The following is a 25,531-nucleotide window of genomic DNA, read 5'->3' on the forward strand; positions in this document are numbered from 1 at the left end:
AGTAATCCCAGCGGGAAGGAAGAGGGGAGGCAGGAGGATGAGAGGCAGGAGGATCAGCAGCTCCCGGTTATCCTCAGTTATACAGTAAGTTTGAGAACAAACTAAGCTACCTGAGACTGCATCCCCTCAGAGAGGGGGAGAAAGAAAGAAGGAGAGAAGGAAAGGGAGAGGGAGGTGCGGGGGAGGGAGGACGACGACACAGGCGCAGGGAGAGAAAGAGGGAAAGAGAAAGAGAAACTGCCTATCTTCACGCATATTTGCAGTGACCGCAAGTATCATTCCTCTCGGATGGTTTCTCAATATTGGAAACACACTTGATGTGGGCCGTTTTGCAACTGCTGTCAATCTCCTATTATATTTAGCAGTGAAACCAAATGGACCCTCTGAAGAAGTTCATTATCGCATAAGGGAGCCAGATTTCTGAAGCGCTGTGTCTGCTTCCTTACATCTTTCTCACACTGTGCGATTTTCATCCTTTACGATGCACCCGGAACAGAGCTGGCGCCGGAAACAGCCGTAGTTCTGCTATTCTGTCTGTTTGCACTACTGCGCCCTGCTTGTGTTTGGTGAGGCCAAGCCTCAGAGCGTGGCTAAAAGCTTTCAGTAGAAACAGAGACACACTCATCTGGAAGAAGAGTCAAGTTCCGTGGGAGTGTGGCCTGGAGTATTTCCAGCTCACTGGTTGGGAAAGAGCATGCCCGCCCTGAGCGGACTTCGGCTCTGGGACCAGCCTGTTATTTCACCACTCTGGGAATACGGGATAAGAAACAATTTACATATAGCATCGATTAAGAGGAGCAAAGGGGGAAGATATTTTGGGGTAGTTTTTGGTTTTATTTTTTAATTAATTTTTAAATTAGCGTACAAAGTGACAGGTTTCATAGTGTCCTTACATAGATATCATAGAAGTCATATTTTGTCATTATATCTTGTTATCAGCTGCTTCCCTTTCCTCATGTTGCTCCCCCTCCTTTTCCCCTAGTCCCCCACCCCTCCCCTGCTGGTTTTTTTCCTTCCACCAGAGAGGCTCCTTTCTGCCTTCTTAAATGTATTCCAATATCTTATCTCTCACCTCCCTTATAATCTCTTGCTCACCTCTCCTGCTGGCTTCATAACATAAACACAAATACACACGCACACACAACACAATTTTAATTCGAGGTTCTGCACATAAGGGAAACCATGTGGTATTTGTCTTTCTGGAGTCAGGCTTATTTCATTTAACCTAATAGTCTCCAGTTGCATCCATTTTACCACAAATGTCACGATTTCATTTTCTCTATGGCTTCATAAAATTCCATTCTGTGTGTGTACCACACTTTCTTTTTTAGGTTCATTATGCATGTTTGCCTGCATGTGTGTGTATATATACCATGAGAGGGCGTGGGAGCCCCCAGAACTGCAGTTATAAATTATAAATGGTTGTGAGCCACATGATTGTGGGGGCAAGCAGCTGAACCCGGGTCCTTTGCAACCATAACAAGTACTCTTTTCTGAGCCATCCATGCACCGCTCCAGGACTGGTATCAAAGTCTCTGTTGGTGGACATCTAGGGTGGTTTGGTCTTGGCTATTACGGCACAGATGTGCGAGCATCTCCATGGCCTGTTGACTGAGAATCCTTGGGATCTCTCCCCAGGGGAGGAGCATAGGTCACTTCTCTAATTTTAGCTTTTTGGGAAATCTACACACTGACTTCTCTAATGGCTGCACCAGTTTAATTTCCCCCGGGCTCACCTGCCTTTGTTGGCATGTTTTTTTTTTTCGTTTTGTTCTGTTTTTGTTTTTCACTGTTGGTAAAGTCTCACTTTAAAACCCTGACTACCCTGGAACTTCCGATGTAGACCAGGCTGGCTCACAGAGATCTCTCTGTCAGTGTTTCCTTGATGTCAGTCATTCTGCCTGAGGTGAAATAGAACCTCAAAACAATTGCAATTTGCATTTCCCAGATGGCTAAGAAATTTGAACTTCAATTTTTTTTTCAAGTGTGTTTCAGTCATTTGCTTTTCTTCTCACGTTAAGTCCATTTATTTAGGAGATGACGCTTCTTCCTGCAGACTCCACAACACCTGCACAGGGGTGTTTATGACCCCAGGTGAGCAGTCCCACTCAGAGCACCTTTTTCATGTCATTTAAACATGATATGGTGGGAACTTTCTAAACTCTGACCACCCGGAGAGACTGTACCTTCTAGCAAAAGTAAAGAACTTACATAAAGGTCTCCCAGTCAGCATTGATGATAACACTGGATCATCCTCACCACTGACACCCTGTTAGGCTGTGTGCGTCCATGCACACAGATATGTATGTACTGTGTCACACTTACTTCAAGTCAGTAAGTACAGGACAAGAAATCCATAAAAAGCAAACACAACCGCGTTAGGGGTGTAGGATTACCTTGAAACCCCAGCGCCTGGGGGACGAATGCAGGATCATCACCTCGAAAGCATCCTCAGCTCTTTCCCAAGTTCTAGGCCTGCCCAAGCCTCCCAAGACCCTGTACAAACAATAAACAAGTAAATGAAAGCCTACGTGCTTTATCACCTGAGGGAAGGACCATGGACAGCTGAGGTAGAAAGTATCAATTCAATCAGCGCTCTGCCTGCTTGGGAACCCCAGTCACACATTAAAGCACATAAACTATCTTTCTACGCTATGTACTTTATAGCTTTTTATAACTATATATAAAATCTTCCAGATAGCCTCATCCTTTCTTTATGTATGAAAATTGGCTTGCTTTCTGCATATAAAATCACATGTACATACATACACATATATTTTGGACAAACATACTTTTAAATAAGTAGTAAATCCCACAGGAAATAGTGAGATATGGCCACATCTTAGAAATGGGAGATCTGAAAGCGGAACAACAATAATAACAAATATGTATGCATATGTATATATATATATATCTGTGTGTAAATACATATATGTAAACTGATTTTGAAATTTATAGAGACCAGGAGGAAATGCAAAATTCAATACTCTAGAACAGTGGTTCTCAACCTTCCTAATGCTGCAACCTTTCAATACAGTTCCTCATGTTGTGACACCTGACCATAAAATTATTTTCATTGCTATTTCCTAACTATAGTTTTGCTGCTATTATTAATCATGATGTAAATATCTGGTGCAGGATATTTGATATTCGACCCCTGTGTGGGAGTCTTTAGACTCACAAAGGGGTTGCAGCCCATAGGTTGAGCAGCACTGATGTAGGGTTTCTACAGCTGTGCAGGAGATAAGGTGACAGAAAGACCTCCCCATAGCCTACAGGAAGCTTGGAGCCTTCCAGGCAAATGTGGGCTCTGGGCTACAGAGAAGTAAAAGTCTCTCTTGACAATTTGACCTGTGGAACAGCACCTTCTACAGACTTAGACTCTAAACTCAGACTCCATGCACGATCTGGGAACATCAAAGAGACCCAGAGTCTGAAAGTGGAAAGTCGTGCATGGTGTGAGCTCATCTTCATGGAGTTTTATATATGGGGATCCCACGTAGCTGAAAAGTTACGGTAATCACGCAGATAGGAAAACCAAATTAGTGTGTCCTCCTCCTTCACACAGGCTGCACCGGATTCTGACAAAAGATGATGGCGAATTAGCAATTACAATGACGGTGATGAGGTTGAGCATCGGATAACCTGTCGCAGAGAAAATTAACATACACTGTTTAAAACAGAGTAGAATTGGGCTGGAGAGATGGCTCAGCGGTTAAGAGCAGCGACTGCTCTTCCAGAGGTCCTGAGTTCAATTCCCAGCAACCACATGGTGGTTCACAGCCATCTGTAGTGGGATTCAATGCCCCTTTCTGGTATGTGTTAAGAGAGCAACAGTGTACTCATATACATAAAGTAAATAAATAAATCTCTTTAAAATAAAAAAACGGAAGAATCAAGAATCTGAGATGCAGCCTTTTCCCATAAAGTGGAAGCTGACTTGGGGGGAGGGGAGGAGAAAAAAGGGTTTCTCTGTGTCGCCCTGGCTGTCCTGGAACTAGGTCTGCAGATCTGGCTGGCCTCAAACTCTGCCTCTGCCTCCAGAGTGCTGGGATTAAAGATGTGTGCCACCACCGCCAGACCAAGGAAGCTGTGGGGGGTTTTGGTGGTGGTGGTGGTGGTGGTGGTGGTGGTGGTGGTGGTGGTGGTGGTGGTGATGGTGGTGGTGGTGGTTGTTTTTGTTTGTTTGGTTGGTTGGTTTTGTTTTTTTTGAGGCAGGTATTGACCTAGGATGAGAGGAGGGACAGAGACTAAGGGTGAACAGGCATGAAAGGTCTTCCAGGAGGACATACCCTAAGACCCTGATAGCTACAGCAACTGAGTCACACTGCCAAAAGCTGTTGAACTTCGTCCTTGAAATGGGGACAAGTCACTCCAATGGAACTGCAAAATTATTACAATTAAAAAGTAATAGATTCCTAGCCAGGCCCAGTGGCTCACAACTTCAATCCTATTTCTTGGGAGGCAGAGGCAGATAGATTTCTGTGAGTTCAAAGCCAGTCTGACTTACAGCATGAGTTCTGGGATGCATAGTAAAACCCTGTCTTCAAAATGACAACAATAAAGTTACAGGTTCCTAATGTGTTAACAACAGTCAAGTGAGATTAAGACAAATATAGGATGCCATAAGTTATGTAATAATTAGCAAGAAATGCCTGGTACTCGTGGGAAATTTTAAAATTCTATTAATACTAAACTTTGAATGAATACAGAGAGAGAGCTTATTGGTTTTAATTATGTGGGGTGGAGGTGTATGTGTGAGTGTGTGAGGTGTGTATGTGAGATGTGGCGGGTATAGATGTGGGGAGGGGGTGTCCATGTGGAGAGTGGGGGAGTAGGTGTAGGGGAGGGGGTGGGGTGTGTATGTGGAAGGTGAAATGGAAGGTGTAGGGGTGTGGATGTGTATAGGGAGGTGGGTGTGTGGGTGTGAGAGTGTGTGGATATGAGGTGTAAATATAGGGGGTGTGGGTGTTTTGAGTATGTGGATGTAGAAGGTGTAAATGTGTGGATGTATGGGTGTGGGAAGTGTGGGGGTATAGACATGTGTTGGGGTGGAGGTAGGGTGGGGAAGAATGTCGATATGGGGAGGGGTGTGGGTGTGAGTATGTGTGTGTGTGTGATGTGTGTGTGATGTGTGTGTGCGTATGTGTGTGTGTGTGATGTGTGTGTGATGTGTGTGTGATGTGTGGTGTGTGTATGTGTGTGTGCATGTGTGTGTGATGTGTGTGTATGTATGTGTGTGTGCATGTGTATGTGAGGTGTGTGTGTATGTATGTGTGTGTGTGATGTGTGTGGGTGTGGGGGGAGTGTGTGTGTGATGTGTGTGCGTGTATGTGTGTGATGTGTGGTGTGTGTGTATGTGTGTGCGCGTGTGTGTATGTGTGTATGTGTGTGCACGTGTGTGTATGTGTGTGTGTGTGTGTGTGTGTGTACAGAAGTGTGCATGTGGAGGGCACAGGACAGCTTTCAGGGGTTGGCTCCACTTCACCAGCATAACAGTTGAAGTCATAAGTTTTATAGTTCATAATTAAATCTACACAGCATATTTAGAAGAATTATTTTAAATTTTGTGTTATTATTTCTTACTGATAATAGATTTTGTTGTGACATTTTCAAACATGTGTACCACTACTTTGTCATATTATTCCTTGCCTTCCCTTGTGTTCTCTCCCCTAAATATACCCCTCTGCCTCATATCACACAAACACACACACACACACACACACACACACACACATACACACTCATATTTAAATTTAGACTTTACTCTGGTGCTGACTGGCTAGCTCTCATGATGCTAGAAGGTTCTACGCATGCTACCAGCATGAAAACATCAGCAGCCTTGCCAGGTAAGAGCTGTGAGGTAGGCGAGTTACAGTAGCAGCTCGACTGGTGAGGCCAGCCTGATGGTGCAACAGTGACACAGCCCGGCCCCTAAGATGAAACCTGTGTCTGGTGCCAAAACCCCCATGTCTGGCTAAGTCAGAGGCTCCAGGGAAGAAACAAGCACTATTATTTGGCTAAATGGGCATAGTAATAAATTCTATATTACATTCTTGCTTTATATCATAGATTAATGCATCTTGCAACCTTTATCAGATAAGCTTTTTTTTTTTTTACAGTCGATGGCAATTAATACAGACCCCACAAATAAGAGACTTCTGAATGCTCAGCTCTAAGGGGACATCTACATCACACTCACTCCTTCAGGGATCAGAAAAATCTAAGAGCCAGAAGGAGGAGATCAATAACTGTAGCCAAACTCTCCTTGCCAGCTATGACAGTGCAGTTGCACAAACTCTCGGCAGCTATAACTGCTTGCACAAGACCTGCGCAGGATCAAGTCAGCCAAACTCCCAGTTCCTAAAGCCCCACACCTATCTAAGGAGCTGCTGGGGGAGAGACACAGTCCCTGAGAAGCTGCCCTGCTCCTGCAGATGGCCCCATGCGCAGCTCATGTAAGCAGTTGGAATGGACTCAGTGAATGACAATTAAATAAAATTTCTCTAAGTCTCACTATGTGGCCCTGGAACTTGCTCTGTAGACTAGGTTGGCCCAGAGGTCCCAGAAGTCCCTGTTTCTGCTTCCCAAATGCTGGAATTAAAGGTGTACACCACCAAATCTAACTAAACAAAATATTTAATATAGTTTTACATCAAACTCTGGACTCCCCCATGATAGAAAACAGGCAGTATTTCATTCTCTTTATCTTCCCCATTGCCATCTCTTATTTAGGAGATGAGGTGTACTCACATACATTAAGTAAATAAATAAAAGAAAACTTAACTTTATCTAAAGCTATAGATATAAAATTAAGCAGGGAACTCCTCTGTAGAGAAAAAAAAAACATGCAGAGAAAAAAACAAAAGAAGATGGGAATGTCCAGCAACACTTGACTGTCATAAAGCCGCGGTCCCTGACACAGTACAGTAGAACTTCCACAAGGAACACAAAAGCTCATAAATTAGCAAATAAAGACACAAACCTGTTCTGTTATAAATGAGGCTTCAAAGCAAATGAAGAAATATGAACCATTGCATACGTGGTGCTTGGACGGGTGTCAAGTCATGTGGGAAAACATAAAGCATGCTTCTGACCTCATTTCTTACAGCAAAATCAGATCCAGATGGATTCTATTTTTATAATGGCTGAGTGGGGAGGACTTTTCTAAGCATTTCACAAAGAGCAGTGGCAGGGCAGGGTAGGGGGATTGTAAATTGAATTGCTTTCCAGCTAACAGTACTTGAGAGCTTGCTCCACCGGGGTACCTTTTATAACATCTTACTTAATCTAGGATTTAATACAAGCAAGGTATTTAATATTTAATACAAGCGAGGTTGTCACAACCCCATCAGGTGAGAACTATTGGTAGCCAGGGTCACGTGACCTACCATGTCCTCCTTGAGGTCTCCCAACCTCACCTCTCCCCCGGAAGTGACCATCTGGCCTGCCTCACTCACTACCTCAGCCAAGAGACGCTGCTGCTCTAGGTTCATCAGTCACATTGGCCCCCCCACAATCTCCACATGCAGCAGAAATGGCCTTCCACAGGCTGGAGCAACTGCTGCCCGTGGTTGCTGGGAAGCCTGATAACCCCATCCAGAAGTGAGGGAAAGTCGATTCCAGTGGAGCAGACATTGACTAGTAAGAGAGAGGAGACAGGGAGATCAGCTCTCTTGTCCCCCAACCCACTGACCTAGGGTTGTGTGGCCTCTCTGCAGGGCTTAAGTGTGACTGAGTGGCCCATCTGCTATGGTTTTTAGCCACCTGCGAGACAGTGTGGTGATGCTGTCCCAGCATCCTGTCCGGTGTTTTCCTACCTCACTTTGCTTTGTACTCATTCTTCCTGGTTCTGGGATCTTGTCTCTCCACTAAGACATTACCACTTCGTGGTTGTCCCATGTGTCTGTTGATAGCGGAATCTAAAAGGGGGTATCCATTTTTCTTGATCTAGAACACCAGGTGACAAGAAAACTTGCTGATCCCCCACTAGCTCTTCATGATGTTTGGCTTTGAACATAAACCATAAATCTTAGAAAATATTTATGAGATGGCCAAGACTAAAGCTTAGCAGCAGACATGGTCCTTGCTGCTGAATATGAGGTCAATTGCCCATCACCCACAAGGCTAGCCAACATTATCAAGAGACATTAATCAGGATTCCAAAGTGGAAGTGCAAATCACATTAACGGTGGGAGAGTATCAATATAATGGTGAGATATTTTCCCATTGATATCTCCCATGAGATAGTAAGGTAATCTAAATCAAGGTGCTAGCAACTTGGGGTGGCCAAGCCCAGGGATCCTCCTGTCTCTGCTACCCCAACATGAGGCCTACAGGTGCAGGCTGCTGTGCCCTGTTTTAACACAGGTTTGGGGCCTTGAACTCAGGTCCTTGTGCTCACATAGCAGGCACCACACCAACTACTGTCTCCCTAACCACACCCCCTTTTTTGTCTTTTTTAACCACAGCTATGTCAAGTTTCCTGTACATAAAATACCAAAAGCCCATCCTCCAGTCCCCCAAGGATAGCTTTTCCAAGGACCAGATGGGAGTAAGCACAGGTTACTGGGGATTCTGATTTGTTTCCATTTCCACTTTTCAGACAGCCCCTCACAACTCAGATGCCCTGATTAAAGGTTATTTAGTTTACAATTCTGCCACATAGCCTATGCTAGCCCTGAGATTTGGGGTTTTCCTACCTCTGCCTCAAAAATATTAGGATGGCGGACCACAGCTTGCTCTACTGTTCAGTTGTTTTTTGGGTTTTTTGTCTGTTTGTTTCTTAATTTTATTTTTTACTTATTCAGTTTACATCCCACTCACTGCCTCCCTCCCATTCACCCCCTCTCACAATTTTCCCCACCTCCCCCTCTCCCCTTCTCCTCTAAGCAGATGGCAGGTCCCCCTGGGTATCCCCCCAACCCCACTCTGAAACTTCAAGTCTCTGCTATGAGACTAGAAACTTCCTCTCCCACTGAGGCCAGACAAGGAGCCCAACTAGAAGTAGCTTTGGGGACAGCCCAGCTTCAGTTGTTCAGGACCCACACTGGTTTGTTTTGTTTGTTTTTTTAACTTTATTTATTTTGTGTGTGTGTGTACGAGGAGACAACTTACAGGTATCGGTTCTCTCCTACTACGCAATTTCTGAAGATGAAATCAGGTCGTGGGGCTTATTTGTCTCTCTGTCAGCAAACACCCCCTTCACTGGCCCACCAGTGACATTTTAATCTGCCCTGTCCTTTGTCCTTTGCCCTTTGTCCTTTGCCCTTTGGCTTAGGACACATCTTTGTGAACTTTGCTCTTTGCCTGGGATCTAAACCAGTGACATGCTGACCAATCATTAAAACCCAGCTCTCAAAGCTGGGCACAGTGGCTTGTGCCTATAAGCTCAGCACACAGGAGACGGAAGCAGGAAGGTTGCCTCAAGTTCAAGGTCGGCTTGGATTATGTAGTGAGTTCTGGGCTAGCCTGAACTACAGAGTAAGTCTGGGCTAGCCTGAACTACAGAGTAAGTAAGACCCAGTCTCAAAGACAAACAAGCAAGCAGAAGACAGTTTCCATGATATTGAGAGGCGTGGCAGTGTGCAAGTAAACGTGGTGCTGGAGAAGGAGCTGAGAGCTCTGCGTTTTGATCCACAGGTAGCAGAGAGAGACTGTGTCACACTAGCAAGACTTGGACTTCTTAGACCTCAAAGCCTCCCTCCAGTGACACACTTCCTCCAACAAGGCCACACCTCCTAAGAGTGCCATTCCCTAGGACCGGACATTCAAACACACGAGCCCATGGGGCCACCCCTAATCAACCACCACAGTTAATAGACTTGTTTTTATTGGGGGGCGGGGTGGTGATGTTTGTTTGGTGATGTTTGTCTGTAGGCCAGGTTATCCTAGAAATCACTTGGCAGCCCAGGCTAGCCTGGAGCCTGAAGACTTTCAGACTCCCAGGTGATAAATAAGAGACACCATGCCTCGCCTAACAAACTTAGATGATATTTCTTTATTCTGTATGTGTGTACACGTGTGTGTACAAGTGCACGCACACCATGGTACACGTGTAGAGGTCAGAGGACAACTTTCAGGATTCAGTTCTGGGATTTGCTCTCGGGTTACCAGGTTTGCACAGCAATAGGTTTCACTCACTAAGCTGGCCCCATAATCTTGCATTTTTAATAATGACTATGTATTCTAACAACCAGCTAACAAAATTCCAGAAAACTTAGCAATCAGCCCTTGTACACTGGCATGCTACCAGATTCAACCTGCCAGACTTTCCAGTTTGAGCTTAACTTCCCACAAGGACTTCTCTTGGCTCTTGGCAGCTCAGGGATACAAACACTCCATGCAGGGCTGCCCCACCCCACATCTGTATGTCACTTATCTTCTGCCCACTCTCTCTGGGTTTTCTGCTAGTCTCAGCCTTTGTCTTCTCTTTCCTTCTTTTCTGGAGGCTCAGAAACAGGAGAAGAGCCAGCAAGATGGCTCACAGGGGAAAGCCACTGGTCAACAGCAAACCTGATGACCTGAGCTCCATCCCAGGGTAGGAGTTTTTCTCTGACCCCCACGTACATGTTGTGGCTTGTACACATTCACATTCACACACATACATGCAGACATGCATACATACATACATACATACATACATACATACATGCATACACATATACTACAAAAGAAAAACTAAAGAAAAGTGGGGAATGGAGCTGAGAATATGGCTCAATTGTTATAGTGATTGCACCCCCAGCATGCACAAGACCCTGTGGTCAAACTCCAGTCCCTCATGAACAAGTTCGATAGCACATACCTGTAATCCCTATATCTAGGAGGTAAAAAAGGAGGATCAGGAGTTCAAAACTACCCTTGACCAAGTGTTGAGTTCAAGGCCAGTCTGAGTTAAAGACCCGGTCTCAGAAGAGCATGTTTTTAGCAGTGGTAGAATCGATACTGATTGTTTACGTAAATCCTCAGCCTTCATCCTTCATGGGGCATTTATGAGCTCCAGCTCGCCTGTCAGCCTCTCTGAGGTCTAGGCTCCTAGTTAATAAAACGAGAACAGTAGCCTTCTGGGCGGTTGTGAAGATTAAATGCAATAAGGTCTATAAAACAGCGCAGCGTTGGGCATGGCTAAGTGTCCAGTGAATGGTAGGTGTCATTATCCGCTTCGAAAGGCCACTTTTATGTGGTTGCATACACAATACAGCTTAAAAGAGTTTAGAGTAATAGCCAGCCCTGATGCATCAGCTCATTACCCAGAGAAGGGCCTTCCGTCAAGCCACAGCCAAACCCCATTATCCTGATATTCACACTCAAATATTAAAGTCAGAAACAGCTCCTGTAGCCGCCGAGACATCCATCTGACTTTCAAATACTGATGAGCCGGAGGGGTGCATCCACTTACTCAACTAGTCTTGTATACATAGGAAATGCGCTTGACAGAATGAGTCTGATGTGGACCCTCGTGGAACTGATGACCTGGCCGGGGACTGGGACACAGAGCACGGTCACAGGGTCTACCGGGACAAGTGCCAGGTAGAGCAAGGTGAAGGTGGGATGAGAAATGATGTCGGGTAGATCTTACCCAGCCTAGGGTCAGAAGGGATGGACGTTTAAGGAGCTGCAGGTCTGCCTCAGTTAATGGAGTGCTTGCCTAGCATGCACAAGGCCCCCCAGTCTGATCCTCAGCATGGAAAACCCAGGCTAAGGAGAACACACAGTAATCCTTACACTTGGATGGTGAAGGAAGGAGGGGCCAAAGTTCAAGGTCATCCTCAGCTCTGTAGCTCACTACAGACTAGCCCAAGCTACACAGAGCCTGGATACTGGATAGTTTTATGTCAACTTGATACAAGCTAGTATCATCAGCAGAGGGACCCTCAACTGAGAAAATGTCTCCATAAACCTGGGCTGTAGGCAAGTAGTCCAACATTTTCTTAATTAGTGATTGATGTGGGAGGGCCCAGCCCATTGTGGCTGAGGCCAGCCAATGGTCATGGGTTCTATAAAAAAGCAGTCTGGGCAGACCATGAGAAGCAAGCCAGTACGCAACATCCCTCCATGGCCTCTGTATCAACTCCTGCCTCCAGATTGCACCCCTGCTTGAGTTCTTGTCCTGACTTAACTTCATTGATGAATTACAGTGTGGAAGTAGAAGTCAAAATAAACCCTTTCCCCCCAACTTATTTTTGGTCATGGTGTTTCATCACAGCAATAATAACCCTAAAATACCCTACCCTGGAAAAGAAGGGAGGAAGGGATGGAGGGAGGGAAGGAGAAAGGTTGAGAGGAAGAAGGAAAAAAGAGAGGGGGAGGAGTCAGGGAAGGAAGGAAGGAAAGATTTAAGTTAAGCACTAAGTCATGAGTGCCATTTATCCAACCAGAGAGCTGAGGAAAAGCACTGCACAATAAAGTGTCAGCCTGGCCTAAGGCCTCAGAGCCCGGTACACTCAAGGCTCTTCACAGGAGTCACACAGAGCCACAGCACAAAAGATAATCCATTAGTTACTACTCTGCTTGTGTGTCTGTCCCCGCTGCAGGCCCACCCCCTTCAGTTCTCCAGCACTTTTTATTTCTAAAGGGGGCAGATGCTGTGACCTACAGAGTTCTTTATCTTACTGTTGATCACAAAAAGAGATCAAAGTTGGGGGCAAAGTAAGTTGAGATATATATATGGATGTGATGTTTAAGGGTGAGTGAGAGGGGCAGCCCAAGAGGCTGAGTTATGCCCTACCAAAGTTCAGCTACAGTTGTAGGGAAAGCTTGAAGATCAGAGGCTGGAAGCTGGGCAGAAGCCAGCTACTGCCTAGTAACTCTGCCTGCAGTTGGGTCTTCATAGGTGATTCCAATCCCTGCAGACAGCACACCTCAGGCCAGGGTCCCAGGTCCTTGCAGGCAGGCAGGCAGGCAGGCAGGCAGGCAGGCAGGCAGGCAGGCAGGCAGGCAGGCAGGCAGGCAGGCCACCCACCATTCCAGAGGACCCAAAACAACACAGTCTCCTCGAGTTCCTTCAGCTTCAGCCCTAAGGTAAATTGCAATTTCTGCCATAGTTAATCTCTGGTTTCTTTGGCTTCTCCTGTGTCCTGTGTGTTCCAAAGTTAGTCCGAGTTAGCCAAGCAGTGGTAGCACATGCCTTTAACCCTGGCACTCCAGAGACAGAAGCAGACAGACTTCTAAACCTACAAACCTGCAGCCTGGTCTACAGAGATAGCCAAGGGCTACACAAAGAAATCCTGTTTCCGGGTGGGGGTTGGGAGCAGGGGGTGGGGATAACTCAGAGATTACTTTTTCTGGAACTACCTTGAGATTGGGACTCTCAGGCCCCAGGTTCATCCTACTGGATTTGAATCTGCAGCCTTAAAAGTCTACGGAAGGGGCCAGAGAGGTGTGTGTAGGCTGGGTGTACACTTTAGGGCCCAGTACTTGCCTGGCATGCCTGAGGCTGAGGCTGTAGATGTTACACACACACACACACACACACACACACACACACACACACACACACACACGGGAAAAGTGAGATATATAATTTGAATCTGCATTAAAGTCTGAGAAACAATGTCTCATCTGTGTCTCTAGGGGGATCTTCTCCTAAGTGGCAGACGGCCTGTGTCAGGTTCCCTACTGTTTGAAATACTGAGAGACGTTCATTTCCCAACTATCCTGACTCAGTCAGTACACTTAGATAGTCACCCATTTCCAACGGTGATCACAGACTTTTTTTTTTATTCTTATCCTACAGTGTAACTTGCTTCCGATGAGACAAGTCTCTCTGTAAAGTCCACACTGACCTTAAGCTCTCAGAAAAGCCTTGAACTCGCCATATAGCTCAGAGCCGACACGGAATCCCTGTTTGTCCTGCCTCCACTTCAGGAGTGCTGGGATGAGAGGCGTGCATCACCCTGCCCTGGGCAACTTAACATTCCTGACTTACTTAGAATCAGCTCTCCTTTGGTTTCTGACCAACTGTTGGTTCATATCTCTTCCTTCAAACTTAAATCAATGTTCCCAAAGAGACAGGTCCCGAGGAATTTGTCAACAGTGGATGGTTTCTGAAGGCATAATGACTGAAAGTTAAGTCAGAATCAAATGTTTAATGGATCTGGGGTGTTCCTGTCAGCCCTCAGCTCTGTTGCGACTTGAAACCTCACTGCACCTTGGTTCTGAGTATACAACATACCCACTTTGAATGTGTATGCTGCCCCACCACGAAGTGCCAGTCACCACTGCCTGATTTACCCCAGGTCAGTTTAGAAACTATTACGTGTTACAAATTGTAGCATTTTCAAGCTACATATAAAGTTTTCTGCTCCTAGAGAAACACTGCTTAATGAAATGAAATAAAGATTTAGTATTTCTGCTCCTTACTGGGGGCATGAGAGCATCAAGTTATCTATTAATCAATGAATTGTATCGTTTTACATAAATAAGAGTATCCATCTTCTTGCTATGCACATCTGCTTTAACCTTTAATAAATCATAACTTATGTGTATATCATATATAAAGAATTGTTTCAGATAAAGTTCTTTATAACTTATTCATTGTCATGTTTGGTCTGCATTCCTATCTTATATACTTCATACTGAGGAGCTTATAAAAATTTTTCTGGCTTGCTGGACGTGATATGCACACCTTTAAATTCAGAACTCGGAGGTTCCCTGTGAGCTCCAAGACAGCCTGATCTACATAGAATTATAGGCTAGCCAGGACTACAGATTGAGACACTGTCTTTTAAAAAGGTTATCTGGCAACAAGAGGGAAAACTTTAAGAAGCTCAGCCCTCCAAGAAGAGTTAGAATGACTTCTCTGACTTTGGCTGTCTTTGTCTCTCCCGTGAGTTTTAGTGAAACAAAAATTCACACTGCTGTGAAAGTCTGTCAGCACAAGTTTGTCCCTAAAATACCCTGCCTCACTTAGTGGCTTAGAGGTTCTCTAAACTTATTGAACATAACAAGAAAATGCCTCCAAAAGGTTTTCTGACTTCTACAATATGAATTATTTTAATTAATTATTTGTTTATTTAAGTGTATTGTGTGTGTAGTGCCAATGGAGGTCAGAAGAAGGCATTAGATCCCCTGGAGCTGGAGTTACAGATGGCTGTGACCTGCTGTGTAGGTGCTGGGAATCCAATCATGGTCTTCTGCAGAGGCAGCAAGTGCTCTACACCACTGAGTCACCTCTCCAGCCCCTGCAATATAAAATTTTAAAGTTTTTCTAATTAATTCATGCTGTACTAATTTTATATGGTTTTCTTTTTGTCGTTGTTTTTGTTCGGGGTTTTGTTATTGTTGCTGTTGTTTTGTTTTGTTTGAGTCAGGGTTTCTTTGTGTAGCCCTGGCTGTCCAGGAACTCACTCTGTAGGCCAGGCTGACCTCCAATTCACACAGATCTGCCTGCCTCTGTCTCCTGAGTGCTGGGATTAAAGCAATGTGCTTGACATGGTTTTCTTTCCTTTTAAATTTTGTTATTATATTGGTTTGGTGTGTGTGTGTGTGTGTGTGTGTGTGTGTGTGTGTGTGTGTGTGTTTTCACATAGCATGCATGTGTATATTGTATTGGAGGACAACTTGTGAGTAGTTAGTTCCCATTTTCCACCATATGGGTCCTGGGTGTGAAAGAGCTTGTCAAATTGGACGGTAAGCACCTACCTGCTGAGCCATGTTCCTGGTCCTCATTCTATGCTCTAAGGATCATCACCAGCATGGGTATAGTATCCTTACCGCTCCCCACCTTGGTATCCTTACCTCCCTTCCCCTGACATCACCATCGTGGGTATTCTTAATCCTGACATCACCAGCATTGGTATCCTTAACACACACACACACACACACACACACACACACACACACACACACACATCCGACATCACCAACGTGGCTATCCTGACTCTGTTATTTCCCTTGAGAGAGCCACTCCTCCCTTTTGTTAATTGGAAGAAAGAAGTATTTGGAAGGAATTTCAATAAAAACATATTTCACTTCCAATACAGGCCCATGGTCTTCTCATTAGCACCCAGTATTGGGCATTTTTGCATATCTTCATTGGTGTGTACATGAGAGGTAATGTCCAGGGCTCTGTTGATCTGGGGCATGGAGTCACATGTTTACCCAGCCACATACACAGTGTCCTGTCTCTCTCCTTATGATGAATCTTGACTGTAGTCATCGGAGGCTACCTCATGTCCCCATGTAGACTGAAAGCTTCGCACTGGAGTAGGAGTCTTGGACCCTAATTCATCTTCACGTTTTCCTTGGGGAGAGCACACCCCTTTGGTTAGTTGGGAAGAGGAAGCCAGCTTGAATGAGCTACTTCCTGCCCTGTGGTCTGCTTGCCTAGAAGAGAAAAGCATGAAACTCTTTTGTAGACCAGGCTGGCCTTGCGTTTACAGAGATTTGCTTGCTTCTAATCTCCGGGTGCTGGGATTGAAGATGTGTACTGCCGTACCCAGTGGTTTATTGATTTTTACCATTGGTGTATATTTACCCTCATATGTATAGTCACACCACATGTGTGCAGTGCCTGTGGAGACCAGAAGAGGGCATCAGATACCCTGGACCTAGAGTTACAGACAGTAGTAGATGTCTGTGGGGGCTGGGAACAAAACTTAGATCCTCCGCTAGGGCAATAAGCGTTCTTAGCTGTTAAGCCAGCTCTCCAGCCCCATAATGTGTTTCTTAAAAGGACTCCTAATGCTCTGCACGGATGAGTGTCTCCACCCTGGGTGCCCTTTGTGCAGTCTTTTGTCCTCAGTCAGTTGCTGACTGATTCCTTTATTTCTCTGTATTTTGCCTCCAGCATGGCTTAGGTACCAGCTCAGTTATTGTTATTTTCCCAAAGATGTCACTTTACCAGATTTTCTCCATCGATCAGGAATGGACAGAGCTGACCTCTAGGAACGCCAAGGCTCCGGGCCTGCCTTCGCTCTATTGTGTCTCTAGGTCTTAGTAGTTGGGTGATGCTTTGTTTGTTTTGGGTTTGGTTTTAGACGGATCCATTTCTATGTGCATGGGTGGTTTTTTTTTTTTTTTTTTTCCTGCATGGATGGCTGTCACCATGAGCGTGCCTGGTACCTGCAGAAACCCGACAAGAGAGTCTCATTCCTGGGAACCATGGTTACAGATGGTTGTGACCTACCCTGTGGATGCTGGGATCAAACCCAGGTCCTCTGGAAGAGCAGCCAGGGCCCTTAACCATTGAGCCCCCTAACATTTTGTCTTTGTTTTTTGTTTGTCTTTTTTTTTTTTCAGTTACTCTTCCTCTTGATTTTTGAGTATTTGTAGGACAGAGTCATCAACAACTTAGACACGGGAGTGCAGATGCATGCTGTGGTACAGTGCCCACGTGGAGATCAAAGGACAGCTGCAGGAGTCAGCGCCCGCCTTGCTGAGGCAGAATCTTCCTTGTTTCTGTCACTGTACTGTGTCCTCCAGGCTAGGTGCCACATAAGCCTTCTATAATTCTCTTGCCTCCTCCTCCCATCTCACCACAGGAGTGCTGGGATTCCAGATGTGCCCTTCTGCATCCAGTTTTCAGTGAGTCCCAGGAACTGAACTCTCGACATAAGGTTCATGTGACAAGCCCTTTTACCAACCGAGCCATCTCCTCGGCCTCATGAGGACTATTTTAACACATGACTTGCCACAGGAATCTAAACTAATCACAACATTACTGGAATATGAAAACACTAACATCCACGACCTTCATGCATCCAACTCCTGCCCCAGGCTGGCCGCCGAGCCAAGTAGTGAGACCTCAACAGTGCCTTTTCAGTGAGCATCATCCGAGAACTGGAGGCTATGAGGGAGAATGCCACCTACCTTCCACCACATTCTGGTAAATGGCAGGGCAGGTGCTGAATCCATGTGGTGTGATCTCTGCCCCTCTTCTGGTGCCCTCCGGAATACATAACAGCTGGTGTGACATTAGCAAGGATAATGGGTAGGCAAGTGCTTGGAAAACTCCACAGAGAATGAGGCATGTTAGAGATTATGAAGACTTGCTGAGAGCTTTGGCAAAGGCGCTGGGATAATAGCCCAGGGAGGGGGCACAAATTGATCTGGCTGGAGTTTAGGGAAATTGCTCTTAGGTAAAAAGTCTAACTTCAGCATCTCTGAAACAGGCTGCATTCCTAGTGGGCAGTCCCCACCTCCAAGGATAAACAGAGCTCGCAGGAGCAGGGCTTGGACTTGCTCTTCCCTCTGGAGATGAACGAGAGGATGAAGGATGAGGGACGGTCTTAGCCACTCGCTATTGGGTCATAGATATTGATTGATTCCGGCCCCGACTGAGGAAAAGCAGTAACTTACAACACATGCTGAACATTGTCCATTTCAAATGCATTTGAAAACCAGAATTGGCCCACATGCTAATTCTCTGAAGTCGAGCTCAGCAGAGCACAGATTTGTACATATGTTCTGAGTGTTTTGGAGCTCTCCAGAGGCAAGAAGGGCCTTTGTTCCCTCATTTGCCCAACAAAAACTTATTCAATGATTTCTATATGTCAGGCATTGTGCAAGACGCCAGAGAAGACAGGGGCCTATTGTCAAAAAATGCAGACTACTGCAGGCAAGTCGAGCTCTAGGCAGCCTTTTAAATATCATGATACAATGTGGGTGTGCACGGCGATGGAGAAGCAGAGGAAGAGTAGAGAGGCCTGAGCTGGACCTTCAGAGACTCCTCCCAAGAGAATGTGTTGGCCGAGCTGCCTGCCGATGATTAGAGACCGTAAACTCAACTCCCCTCATGTGTCCTGCTCTCTCTCTCCCACCGCACACATACATAAACACACATACAAATAACACAGACACAAAATACATACAACCATCCACAAATACACCCACATACGGTGTTTCAAGATCTCTCAAACACTGTTGGTTCCTTTAATAATTTCTGAAGCCCTCGTAAAATACAAAATATTGTGTTGATATGTAATATTAATATCACTTAGCACAAAGAAAATATGAAGAATAGTTACACAGAGATTACACAGGGGCTGGAGAAATGGCTCAGCCCTTAAGAGCACTTACTGCTTTTGCAAAGCTGCTTTGGGTTCCCAGTATTCAGGGACACAGCTCACAACCTCCTGCCACACCAGTTCCAGGGACTCTGATAGCTTTTCCTGGCCTCCGATGCTTGAAAGAGCCCGTGGTGCACATACAGACACTCAAGCATACTTACCTATAATAAAATAGATACCTAAAAAGCATAGATTGCACCAGAGAATTCGAGACATGTTCAAAGTAACTGTGACGGTTCATCTTTGTTGCAAATTGAGCTGGATTCAGAGTCACCTGGGGAATGCATCTCTTGGTGTGTCTGGGAGGGCATTTCCAGAGACTTTTAGGTGAAGAGGGAAGACCTACATTAACCATGGGTGACATCATCTCATGAACTTGGAGCCCAGAATGAGTCAAGGGATGGAAACGCGGATAAACACCAGAATTTTCTCTCGCTGCTTTTCTGGTCCATTAGGATGTGAGCAATCACCATGCCTTCCTGATACAACAGCAGGGACAGGATGCTGCGTCAATCCAAAGAAGAAAACTGACAGCCCAGCAGTAACTAAGTGCATATGGGAAATTTGGTAGGTCGGTTGGTTGCTAAGACAGGGTACTGTTGAGAAGCCTTGGCTGGCCTCAAACTCAGACATCTGTCTGCCTCTGCCTACGGAGAGCTGTGATCAAAGATGTGTGCCGCTACACCCATCCCCCAAAGGCCTTTTTAAACAGGAAAGAAATAAAATATGGGAGAAAGGTTGCAGACTGGTGACGAGACAAACTGGTATCTCGGAGATGTGACCTCCACAGATCATAATCACTCGACCTCTCCGTGCTAAGTTTCCCTGCAGCATACTCAGGGTCTGCCTGGAGCAAAGTCAATTTACATAGTGGTATCCATGCATACGTTCAGTATGTAGTTCCAATAATGTTATTTGCCCTAATGTAGCTCCATCAAAGGAAAGAAAGAACAGGAAAGCTGTGGTATTCCCGAGAGATGCTCAGGCAGCCTCTGCATCTAAAGAGTCTAGGAGTAATTATGGCCCTGAGTGACAGATATGGCCCACAGACAGTACTTTCTTGCCTGGATAATCAGACAAAACGCAGGAAACTGCGGCTTGGCAGTGGTTCTTAGATAAAAAGATGGCTTGTAGAGCAAACCACCGGGCAAGTGTCAGGGAGAGCCCCAAGGACATGGGCTGAGGCAGAAGTAGAAACGGCGAAGCAATAGAGAAGAAGTCCCATGATTAGTGACGTCTGTAGGTGACAAATAACTGCTGTGATCAGAGCAAGGGAGGCTTTTAATTTCCGAGACACAGGGATTGCGGGTGCCAAGGCTTCCATGTGCTTGCTCCGTCCTTGGCAGGAGACGCTGGCTCAGGGATTGCCTGTCTCCCTCTCCCTGATCCCAGGATCAAGACAGTCCAGCTTTCAGGATGTAACAGCTAGGACTCAGAACAGGCTTGCTCCCAAATCTGTGCAAGCCTTAAAGAACGGGTTCTGAAACTCCAGGGCTTGTGTGAATGCCTGACCCAGAATAGGCACAGGCTCACTAAGCTCAAAGTCAGCCTTCTGGGGACAGGTCCAGATTGTTCCAGAATGTTCCTTCAGCAAGCTATCTAGGATCGCTGTGGCCCTATAACTGCTGCTCAGGTGGAGTACTACTTAAGATTGAATAGGGTCAGAAAAGTCTTTGCCCCACCCACCCCTCGGCCCCATTCATCAACCCTTTCCCCTGGAGGCTCTGGGTTCTGTCCCCATCCCCCACTGTTTATCCTCCAGGCCCTGGAGTCACCCAAGCAGAGAGGAGTATTCCCCCCTGGGGAAGGATTGCATCACAGACTGGGAACGTTCTGTGAAGTGTTTGTTCTACTTGGGTTTAGGAAATATGGGTGGCTGCCATCGTGTGTTCTTGGCCCCTCTCCTCCATCTGAGCCAAGATTTCCTGACCCACTTGGCCCTGGATGTGTTTTCAGAGCAACCACTAGGGGGAGCCGTCCCGGAAGCTGGTGGAAATGGAGGGCTTAGAGGCCTTAGCTGTGGTAGCGTCTTGACGTGGTCTTAGGTTAGCGCCTAAGATGATTGTGATTATGCTAAAATAGTCCAACATTTGGAGAAAGTTGTGGAGAGGGAAAAACAGCTGAAGCAAAGGGGCAAAGGAACATCCTCATATTTCCACATGGCATGGCTGGGTTTTCCCCAGTGGTCCTGTCGTACAGAACTGTGTCCTACAGTCACAGAATTAAAGATAGTCCAGATTTTCCCAGCCATGAGAACCTAGATGCCTAGATGTGCCTCACCAAATGAAGGCTTCGGAAACCATTTATTGGCTTCTTTCCATTTCATTCAGCCAAATAGTAGCCCTATTGAAATTAGAACAGGAGAGATGACTAACTGGTTAAATGCTTGAAGCTTTTTAGAGGACCTAAGTATAGTCCCCAGCACCCATGTGGGGCAGCTAACAACTGACTATAACCAGCTCCAGGCATCTAATGCCCTCTGCTGGCCTCTGTGGACACCTACACACATGTGCACGGCCATTTCTCTCTCTCTCTCTCTCTCTCTCTCTCTCTCTCTCTCTCTCTCTCACACACACACACACACACACACACACACACACACACACACAGACGGAGAGACAGAGAGAGACAGACAGACACACACACACTTAAACCAAAAAAGAATTTAAAAAATAAATCTCACAGTTATATAAAGGGTTTGTTAATCCATATTTTAGATTAAAAATAGAGGCCAGCAAGATGTTTTAGTGGGTAAAGCACTTGCCACCAAGCTTAAGCACCTAGCCCCTCCATGTCCTTCCAGACCACTCAGAAGCTCTGAGTAAGGGGCCTCCAATCCTCCAATAAAGAGACTATAAAACAGTCCCCTCTCCCTGACTCAGTTCTGAGGCTCAGAGTTGCCACTTGATGCTTTTATAAACCTGGGTCCTTCCATTTACCCAACATCTTCCTCCCTTCCACCCCCTCGACTAACCCCAGGAATTACATGACTCATAATGACTAAAACTCAGACAACACAACTATGGCCATAGAAGGTGGATTTAGTGAGTGTTGTTCTGTTCTCACTATTGTCAATTATCCATGTAAGATTCAATTGCTGCTAAGTAAACAGAATTCAAAATACCTAACTCCAACAGAAGTGTGCACTAGTCATGTAACTGAAAACGTAATGACCTATCCACAGGTGCAGAGAGATCCAGGTGCTAACCGATGCCTGGAGCCCGCCTCTGCCTCCGAAGTGCTGGTATTAAAGGCGGGAGCCACCACGCCCAGTCCTTAGGAGTCATTTTTTACCGTACCAAAAGTAATATAAGAAAATATCAGGGGCTGGAGAGGTGGCTCAGCGGTTAAGAGCACTGACTGCTCTTCCAGAGGTCCTGAGTTCAAATCCCAGCAACCACATGGTAGCTCACAACCATCTGTAATGAGATCTGATGCCCTCTTCTGGTGTGTCTGAAGACAGCTACAATGTACTCATATATAATAAATAAATAAAATATTAAAAAAAAAGAAAATATCAAATAGCCAGGTATAACTTCAATCCCAGCTCTCAGAAGACAAGGACTAGAGGATACCTGAGTTCAAAGCCACCCTGGTCTATATAGTGAGTTCCAGGACAGCCAGGGCTACACGGAAAAACCCTGTCTCATAAAAATAAAATAAAATAAAATAAAATAAAATAAAATACAAAAAACAAACGAAGTATATAAAATATATAGCACCGAGACATGTAAGATTTTTTTTTTTTTCTGGAGCTGGGGACCGAACCCAGGGTCTTGTGCTTGGTAGGCAAGCGCTCTACCACTGAGCTAAATCCCAAACCCAAGATTTTTTTTTTAAAGATTTATATATTATGTATACAGCAGTCTGCCTGAATGTATATGCCTGCAGGCCAGAAGAGGGCACCAGATTTCATTATAGATGGTTGCGAGCCACCATGTGGTTGCTGGGAATTGAACTCAGGACATCTGGAAGCCAGTGCTCTTAACCTCTGAGCCATCTCTCCAGCCTGGCATATAAGATTTTTATACTGAAAAAAAAGAATGCTACTAAGATAAATAAAAATCTAAGTAAATGGGAGGGGACATACCATGTTTATGAATTAAAAAAAACAGTAATTTTCTCCAAATCTATCCATAAGCTATATGTAATCCTGATAAATTTTGTGTCAGCAATGTTTTATGAATGGAAACTGACAAGTTTATCCAAAATGCATATAAAATATAAAAGTGCAAAAGCCAAGATGAGGGGTTGGGGATTTAGCTCAGTGGTAGAGCGCTTGCCTAGGAAGCGCCAGGCCCTGGGTTCGGTCCCCAGCTCTGAAAAAAAAGAACCAAAAAAAAAAAAAAAAAAAAGCCAAGAAGAGCCAAATTCAACTTGGGAAAAGAAAGGAAGAATAAAGTTGGGAGCCGTGGGGCTGGAGTGCCTCAGTCAGCAGAGCACTCAGTGGCACAAAGTCCTGCATTCTGCACGCCCAGAACTCAGGAGGTAGAGGCAGGAGGATCAGGAGTTCAAGATCACCTTCAGCTACATAGGGAGTTCAAGGCCAGTCTGAGTGGGATACAAGATGTGGTATTCGGTCTGCTTCAAAACGGGGGTGGTTTGGATAAATTAACCAGGCATCAACAAAACGTTTAAAATAAAGTGAAGCTATCGAGCAATTACATTCCCAAACTGGAGCTGGAAAATGTCAGTGCAGAGAAGATCCAGGTAGGAATGGCCCTTCCCATTCTTGTTCCTCACTATCCAGAGAACCTCGGCATTAGCATGAGGGGACTTACTGGTCATAAATGGAAACGGTGAGTGCTTGGGAAATATTTGCTGACTTGACTTGACTTTAATCACCCAGTTCTGTTTGTAATTTTTTTAAAAATAACAAATATTATTTCATCAAATGACTAAGACTTTCCCGTATGCATTAGTGACTTGGGGAAATTACGTGGGAAATGCCTGGGGGAAGTGGGCAGATGCTAACAATTGGATTTTGGGAAAGTGAATTTCATCATCTCTCTCTCTCTCTCTCTCTCTCTCTCTCTCTTTTCTTTTTCCTCCTTTCTTTCCTTTTTCCTCCTTTCTTTCCTTTTCCTTTCCTTCTTTCCTTCCTTTTCTTTTTTTTTTGCTTTTTTTTTTTTTTTGCTTCTTTTTTTTTTTTTTTCAGAGCTGGGGACCGAACCCAGGGCCTTGCGCTTCCTAGGCAAGCGCTCTACCACTGAGCTAAATCCCCAACCCCCTTTCTTTCCTTTTCTATTTCATACACACACACACACACACACACACACACACACACACACACACATATTTTAGTAATATGTCTATATCCCCTATCTTAGGGTGTTATTGTTGTGAAGAGTTACCATGACCACAGCAACTCTTAGATAGGAAAACATTTCACTGGGGCTGGCTTACAGTTTCAGAGGTTTAGTTCATTATCATGATGGCAAGACACACTGGCATGCAAGCAGAAACGGTGCTGGAGAAAGAGCTGAGAGTTCTACATCTTGATCCACAGGCAGCCAGTGACTGTGTCACACTGACCAGACATGAGTTTACAGATGTCAAAGCCTGTCCCCAGCGAAACACTTCCTGCAACAAGGTCACACCTATTCCAACAAGACCAAACCACCTAATAGTGCCACTCCTTACGGTTCAAGCATTCAAACATATGAATCAAGCCACCACATCCGCCCTTATTATCTTATCCCCTTCTCCCTCCCTCCCATCTTACCCCTCTTCCTCCCAACAGCCACTCTTGTACGCCTACATTCTTTTGTGCACATGCGTGTGACCTACTGCATTTATTGGGGTTGCGTGTGTGAACATGAGTTGGGGCTATTTACCTGAGCAGGGGTAGCTACACCACTGAGAAATGCACCACCTCTGCTGGTTTTCTATAAAGGCTTTTGTCTTCTGTGCGAGCCTTGGGATCAGCCAGTGGTACTGATTCTGCTGAAACCTAGGAAGCACCTGGCTGGCTCTGTAATTCTCACAGGTGTATTTGACAGCGGCATCTTTATCTCCACACCCGGCCTTGGCACCTCTCTCTGCGGAAACTGAACAAAGGAGCACAGCTTGCGGGCTCCAATCAGCTTCCTCTGCAAACAGTGGCTCTGTGGGGGCCTTATCTTTCCGTTCTCACTCCTAAAATGAATATTTCTGCTATAATGAAAATGGAACAACCTTTACTGACTACAAAAAGAAATGTCTGATGTCAGAGAATAATTGTTTTCGAAATAAATTGAACGCAGTATTGTCCGGTAAGATTACCATGTTAGAGACTTCAGTCTGCGAGATAGGAAGACACCATGTCAATAGAGGCACTGTCCAGTCATCAAGTAGTCCATGGTATTCACTCAGTAAACATAATTAGCCTTAGTTTTGTCTTGTTTTTTGTTTGGTTTGGGGTTTTGCTTTTAAATGTATTTATGGTACCACACACCTACAATCCCAACTTTCTGGAGGCAGAAGAAAGAGGACTAGGACTTCAAAGCCAACTTGGGCTACCAACCAATTTGGTAAGCCAG

General features: G+C 45.3%; 2 long non-coding RNA genes across 2 annotated transcripts in view; one reads left to right on the forward strand and one right to left on the reverse strand.

Annotated features, from left to right (window-relative positions):
* LOC147996932 (uncharacterized) lies at positions 1-19,750 on the forward strand. The gene is made up of 2 exons (XR_015652362.1): positions 1-84; positions 17,242-19,750. It is a non-coding gene; the product is annotated as an uncharacterized LOC147996932 (long non-coding RNA).
* LOC147996933 (uncharacterized) overlaps positions 14,976-25,531 on the reverse strand; it is a 21,902-nt gene continuing 11,346 nt past the window's right edge. Inside the window, exon 2 of the long non-coding RNA XR_015652361.1 lies at positions 14,976-15,182. This is a non-coding gene — a long non-coding RNA (uncharacterized LOC147996933). The remainder of the gene's footprint in view (positions 15,183-25,531) is intronic.

Source organism: Rattus norvegicus, chromosome 1 (genome assembly GCF_021556685.1).
Source record: "Rattus norvegicus strain SHRSP/BbbUtx chromosome 1, alternate assembly SHRSP_T2T, whole genome shotgun sequence".
Classification (NCBI taxonomy): Eukaryota; Metazoa; Chordata; class Mammalia; order Rodentia; family Muridae; genus Rattus; species Rattus norvegicus.